Source organism: Vicugna pacos, chromosome 28 (genome assembly GCF_048564905.1).
Source record: "Vicugna pacos chromosome 28, VicPac4, whole genome shotgun sequence".
Taxonomy (NCBI): Eukaryota; Metazoa; Chordata; class Mammalia; order Artiodactyla; family Camelidae; genus Vicugna; species Vicugna pacos.
In genome coordinates this window covers 16,565,470-16,572,338 of record NC_133014.1, presented here as the reverse complement: position 1 = coordinate 16,572,338, position 6,869 = coordinate 16,565,470, and positions in this window count along the sequence as shown.

The following is a 6,869-nucleotide window of genomic DNA, read 5'->3' as shown; positions in this document are numbered from 1 at the left end:
ATTGTATGCCTGCTTAGTGAAAAGTTTCTTTCCATCACTAATTTGAGATTTCATCTTTATAATTTAATCAACTTGCATATATAGTTAGATCTCTTTCCATATGTTCTATTCTGAGTATATGTCTATACTAATTTTATAAGCTTCACAGTGTAATGTAATACACAACAAGTCTAGACACCTCTCCTTTCTTTCTTCTTTTGTTCTGGGGGTTTTCTTGTCCGTTCTTTTTATAAAAAATAACTAACATGTTGACCTTCATGCAAATACATTTTATAAGTTTTTTATGAAATTTTTAATATTGTTAAAAAATAAAATCCAACTGAATACGTTTGAAAATCTAATTGACTTTACTGAGAAATCCATGAATTGGGGAGCATCTCATGGAGCAAGTAGCTAGATGGTCCAAGTTTTACAAAATAGAAGGTTTTCATAGGCAGGACGTGGGTGGGGCCCATAAACTATTAGCAAAAGCAAAGAAAGAACCCTTCAAGGCCGAGTCATCTTCTTTTAGGGGCAAGGGAACAGCAGGGGTCGTTTATGCAGATTACCTCACTGATGCTAATCAGGAAATTTCAGATTGCCTGTTGAAAGTTCATATTTCTAGAAGAGACTGAAGCTGCAAGTCTTGTTTTATTGTCCTGGGGACAAATGACTCCACTTTGGACTTGTTTTTCTTTCTTTTTTTTTTTTTTAACAATATATTTTAAGCTAGTTTAATGCATGGAAGTTTTAAAAATTTGTTGGAGTCAAATACATATTTAGTTTTCACATGTGGAATCATGCTTAGAAAGACCTGGACCATTTAAAGTATAAATAATCACACCTGAATCTACTTTGTGCTTTAAAAAAAAATTCTTACACTTCAAAATATGAAAGGATAAAGAAAGAGTCAAGTTTTCATTTCCCCCAAAAGATGTCTTTCGGCTCACTATCATTTACTATTCTAAAACAAAAGAGTTTACGTTAATTTAAAATGTCAAGATTACTTTCTCCTACATTTTTGAAGACACTGGAAACTATGAAGTTTGAGAGGATTTCCCCGGTAGGAATATTTTGTTTCCAAAAGTACTTTAACCACAGAACATTGGTCTGAAAAGAAAGGCTTCGGTGCAGTGTGAAAACACACAGGCCGTGAATAAAACATGTTTATAGCTATGAGATAAGAAATTTGTATAAAGTCCAATCGTCAGGCTTCCAATGGTCCATCGGATGGTCTAAAACGTCTGCAGGCAGTACAAACAGGCATCCCCAGTTCGGACCCGGGACAAGTGGGACTGGTAAGATCGGCACTTTCTGTGGCCTTGTCGGTGTTTCCCCACCAGCATTGGTTCAAGAACGCTACTGTCTTGTCAGTAAACCAGGGGCTTAATGCTTGTACAGAGGTGAGGACTGGGAATTTTAGAGTCTCCAGTGAAACTGGGCTGTTTGGTCCAAATCAGAGTTTTCTCCTTCTATCAAATGAACAATAACTGAATTTCCAATCTTGTTGTCCCTGGTCTGAGGCCAATTATTGACATTCTCTAGCCAGTTTCTCAAAATCATTATGTTGGGGAGATAACCTTTTGGGCCTTGGCGGAGTTTGACTGCAGTTGGCCCCTTTAAGGACAGAATTTCGTGCAGTGTTCCTCACACACTCAGCAGAGGGCCTCAGTTTTAGGGGGGCTGGGATTCAGACCTAGCTTATGAACTAGTTGGCTTAAGTCAGAGAAACCAGATGGATAAGTTTGAGTGAGTATATGAAACTCCTCAGCAAGCCTGTGAGGCTCTTCAGTTACTTTGGGGAATCTCTGATGATGGCTCGTGGTTCAGTTTTACTCCAGGGAGTGCAGGAAATGGAATTTAACCTCTGGGCTTGACTTTAAAGGGGAGGTTCTGACAAATCCAGAGGGAAAAGGAGTGGAGACAGTTTTAGAGAAAAAAGAAAGTTCCGTGAGATAATTAGTATGGAGGAACTGAGGGTATCATCAACTGAAAAATAAATAAATAGAAGCATGGCATGAGAGTTATGAGTTAAGTTTTATTTAGGGCCAAATGAGGACTATAGCCCAGGAGACAGCCTATCGGAGAGCGCCAAGGAGTGGCTCGGAAGAGGTGAGGGGGGAGGTCGGGATTAATACATGACCTTGGTGATGGGAAACACCAGGCTCACCGCCAGTCGCGAGAAGGCTGCTGCTGGTCACGAGGAGCAGACGTCACTGTTAATGATTTTAGTGCTTTTCTAGATGTGAGGAGATGCAAGAATTGGGGTCATAAATTCTCCTGAAAATATCTAACTACCCGAAGGCCCGTTCTGCACATCTTTCCCAGAGCACGGAGCCCGTCATACCTGAGCCCCACCCTGAGCTCCTTTCAGGGGGTGTTTAAGTCAGCGACTGGGGTGGTTAGTGACTCCCTCCTTGTAGAACCAGATGGCGAAGGACAAATTTTAGTTGTCAGTAGGAAGGAGATATAGGCTGCCGAGAAGGAAAGGAGAATATGCTGCCAGGGGAGGAGTCTGGCCATGAGCATGCAGGGGAGAGAGACATACTGACACTGGAGACAGAGCCTGACACCGATGAGCTAAGGGGCAAGAACCTGGGGCTTTGAGAACCACGTCAGCCTTTTTTTTTTTTTTTTTTTTGTAATAGAGTATTCTTTTAGAGCAGTTTCATATTCACAACAGAATCAAGCAGAAAATACAGAGTTTGCACATAGCCCTCCCCACCCACACACATACACTCCCCTACCCTCAGCATCCCTCATCAGTGGGGCACATTTGATACCATTGATGAACAAACATGGGCACATTATTACCAACCAAAGTCGATAGTTTACATTAGGGTTCACTCTTGATGTTGTACATTCTATGGGTTTTGACAAATGCATAATGACATGCAGCCAACACTATAGTATTCTACAGAATAATTTCATCGCCCTTTATTGTTTTTAATTATTTATTTGACTCAGTTAATCTTAAAATCTTGTTTGGCAGAGAGGCAATTTTAGACTCTTGATAGAGTTAGGAAGTCTCAAAATACCAATCAAAATAGGCATTACACTCAGTCCTGGAAATTAATGTGCTATTGTAATCTGATTGAATTTTGTTTTAATAAATTTGGGGATTTCATAAGTTCTCTAATGGGAACTTTTGAACGAGGTCATAATGAACAAAAGGTTGCATCAGCTGGGGGTACCACAAGCAAAAGGCTGCATTTGGATGGATGTCTTAATGATCGAAAGGTTACATTCGGATGGTGGGGATTCCTGTCCTGTCCCACCCTTCTGCCTCCAGGACACTTACCAGCCCAGAAGGTTTTCTTTTTTTTTTTTAATCACTCCAGAGGATCCTGTTTTTCTTGGTCTGTCCAAGAACCCCCGTTGTTCACAAGATGTATGGTTTTCTGCCATTGGCCCATGTCCCCCTTTCTCTGCCTGCTCTAACACCTACATTATCCCACTTCATAGAAAAATACCTAAGTGGTGGGCAGAGACAGGGCTCGTGCTTTCTCATATTTTTTCCCAAGTAATTTCTATTTCAGGTAATAAAGCCAGGTAGTACCAAAAGCAGAAGAATAAATGAGCTTTATTCTCAATTATGCATCGTAATTAGCAGCAATTACTTTACCTGTGTTTCCCCTCAAATCTGTTTTGTTTTCTTCATTCAGTCATCCTGAAAATCCAGTGTGAGTTTGATGGGATGCCCCTGGTGATCACTGGGCACATACAGTTTGAATGCAGAAATCAGCAATTAATTCTTATGTACAGAAAGCAATGATTATAAAACTGCCATATTCTGAAATGTGCATAGTGCATTTTATATCAAGAATAAAACTTACAGTTCTTAAATCTTTAATAGTAAGAAAAATATTTGCCTTTAAAAACAGTCACTATTTCTATTATTTCTACCACCTACGTTACTGCGGTCCAAAGTTTTCATTCAAATTGTGCAAATTATTTGAATTGTCAGTAGATAGATAACATGACCTTAATTAAACCATTGGCCAATGCTTCTTCCTCTGAACTAGATTCAGTTTATTCAGTGACTTTTTTAAAAACACAGAGTAAAACTCCATTTGAAGTTCTGATTTGATGTCAGTGGTTAAATTTTTCTTTTCACCCTGAAAATGATGGTAGCAATCTTCAAGTGTTCATGAGTGTAAATTTCACTTATCTGTGGCTCAGTAACTCTGGTTTCAGTTTCCTACCCAAAGCTACAACAAAATTACTTTGAAGAGCACCATATAAGTAAATTAAGCCATCAAGTCATCAAGCTGGGAAAGTCACACCCAGGAGGGTACTTCAGTGCTTCCAGCAGCCACTTTGGGGCTCCAACAAGAATTTCCGAGAGCTGAAAACACTCTCAGCTTCAGAGACTTCATGGAACATAAACCTTTACTTCAAAAATAAACTTTGTATTTTGAAAACAAACCATTTATTGTGTGTATAAAGGTCCCTGAGTTTTGTTAGGAAACAGTTTAATGATTCCAGTGGATAAAAATGCTGCAGAGCCATGATTACAAATATAACCTTTACTTTAAGTGCAGAAGCAATTCAGCCCCTTGGTTTTAGTGCTGTGTTGCTTTGCTGGTCGCACAGAACACCCAGCTGGGTGCGAAACAATATCCGGATCTTGATTTTTTAAATTTTATATTTTTCACAGATTTTTACCTCTTAGAGTGTAGCTCTTTCTCTCACAAATACAGAAAGATTTACGGAATAAGAACATATGTGCTGGAAGTGTCAAATTTTAGACAAGTCACTTTATGTAACAGTCATGGCTGTTTTAGGATAAACTTGTAAATAGCACTTAAAAGCAATTTACTCTGCAGAAAACTGCCATATTCTGAAATGTACATAGTGCATTTTATATCAAGAATAAAACTTACATTTCTTACATCTTTAATAGTAAAAAAAAAATTCCCTTTAAAAACAGTCATGTTTCTATTATTTCTACCACTTAAGTTACTGTGGTCCAAAGTTTACCATTTTTAAAGATGTGGAGGACATATAAAAACTTTGTTAAGTTTATGTTTAAGTTAAGTATAAGTTTTCTTTAATCACCAAAATAGTGGTACACTGTATAGATATTAACATTCTAAATTAATGCTTATATTTGAGTAAAAATATTTGAAAACACAGTTCAATAATGTTTCTAGGCACTCCTACATTTATTTTCCAAAGCATTAATAGAGGAGTAATAGATAAATTGTTGAGGATAAATAAGTAATCACACTTAGAACAGAAATGTTGATACTGGCTCACTCTTCTTTGCTAAATAATCAGTGCTGAACATTGACTTTTTGAGAAGCTTTATAATATAAAGCTTAACTCCATACACATAGATTATAGTGGATCCCCATCCCCTGCCTCTTGCTTGTAGAAAAGCTGAGGTCTCCCAGGGCTCCCTGAGTCTCAAAAGAGCAGGTTCAAACAGCCAAAGATCAGGAAAACAGAGTCACAGACTCAGTGTCTGATGCACAGCCCTGGGCTGCTCTGCAGACGCTGTAACCACCACCGGAGGGGAAAAGCTGACTGCGCGGTGGCCAGACGGCAGCCCGGACATCAGCTGCTCCATCTTGAGCGGTGCGGAGTCTGTGGCTAACACGGTCCCAAGGACAGGACTTAAGGGAATGAGGTTAACACTATTGCCCATAATAACCTGTATCTCTGTGGGCATCAAAATACCTGTAGCTTGTTCTGCCCATATATGTAGGAGGGCAACAAAATTTTTCAGCAAAGGTTCACTACAGAGCCATGTTGATATTTTTCACCCTAAGACCTTGTCACCTTTTCCCAGCATGAAACAGTTACAGAAGGTGGACTTTTGCCCATAATCCCATAGAAATGGAAAGAAAAAGAAAGAAAGAAGGAAGGAAGGGAGGAAGGAAGGAAGGAAGGAAGGAAGGAAGGAAGGAAGAAGGGAGGGAGGAAAGGAAGAAAGAAAGGAGAGAAAGAAAGAAAGAAAGAAAGAAAGAAAGAAAGAAAGAAAGAAAGAAAGACAGACAGACAGACATAGATATCACATTTTTAATCCATTTATCTGTCAACAGACATGTAATTTCTATTTCTTAACTATTAGAAATAATGTTGCAATAAATATGGGAATACAGATAGCTCTTAAAGATAGTGATTTTAGTTCCTTTGGATGTATCCCCAGGAGTGGAATTGCTGGATCATACGGTAGTTCTATTTTTAAATTCTCGAGGATCCTCTATAGTGTTCTCCGTGATGATTGGATCAATTCACAGTCCCACTAACCGTGTACAAGGGTCCCCTTTCCTCACTCACGTCCACGCCAACATTTGTTAGTGCTTGTGCTTTTGATAATAGTCACTCTAGCAGGTACGAGGTGATATCTAAGTGTGGCTTGGATTTGTGTAATCTGAAGAAGTCTTTAATCAAGCATTTTACTAAGGGAAAGAAGCTAGAATTAAAGTCGGAACTAAATGCCACTGAAAGAAAAGACTTGAGAGTTTGTAGGAGCTGGGGTGAGTAACATGACCTGTATTTACTAATGATCTTGCTCAAGGAACCGGGGAAAAGTAAATATCCCCCTGCCTCAGGACAGAAGGTATTTTTAAAGCGCAGAGCGAAACACCACCAAAGCTGGGCTCCTGCTCTCCCACCAAGAGCGGAAGGCAGGGCTTTGCCTTCCTTGAGGATTAGATGTCCAAGAAATGGTTCTCAGGTCTTTGAGAAAGACGCTCCTAGTTTGTAAAACTGGCAAGAGGCTTTCTGCTTTTGTTTTTGGAGTTATGAGGATATTTATATATTTATTCACTTAAAATTATATTCATTGCATTTACATAACATAGTGATTCAATATTTTATAAGAGAAAATTATTTGAAATTTCCATTTCAAATTATTACAAAAATGGCTGTATTTCCTG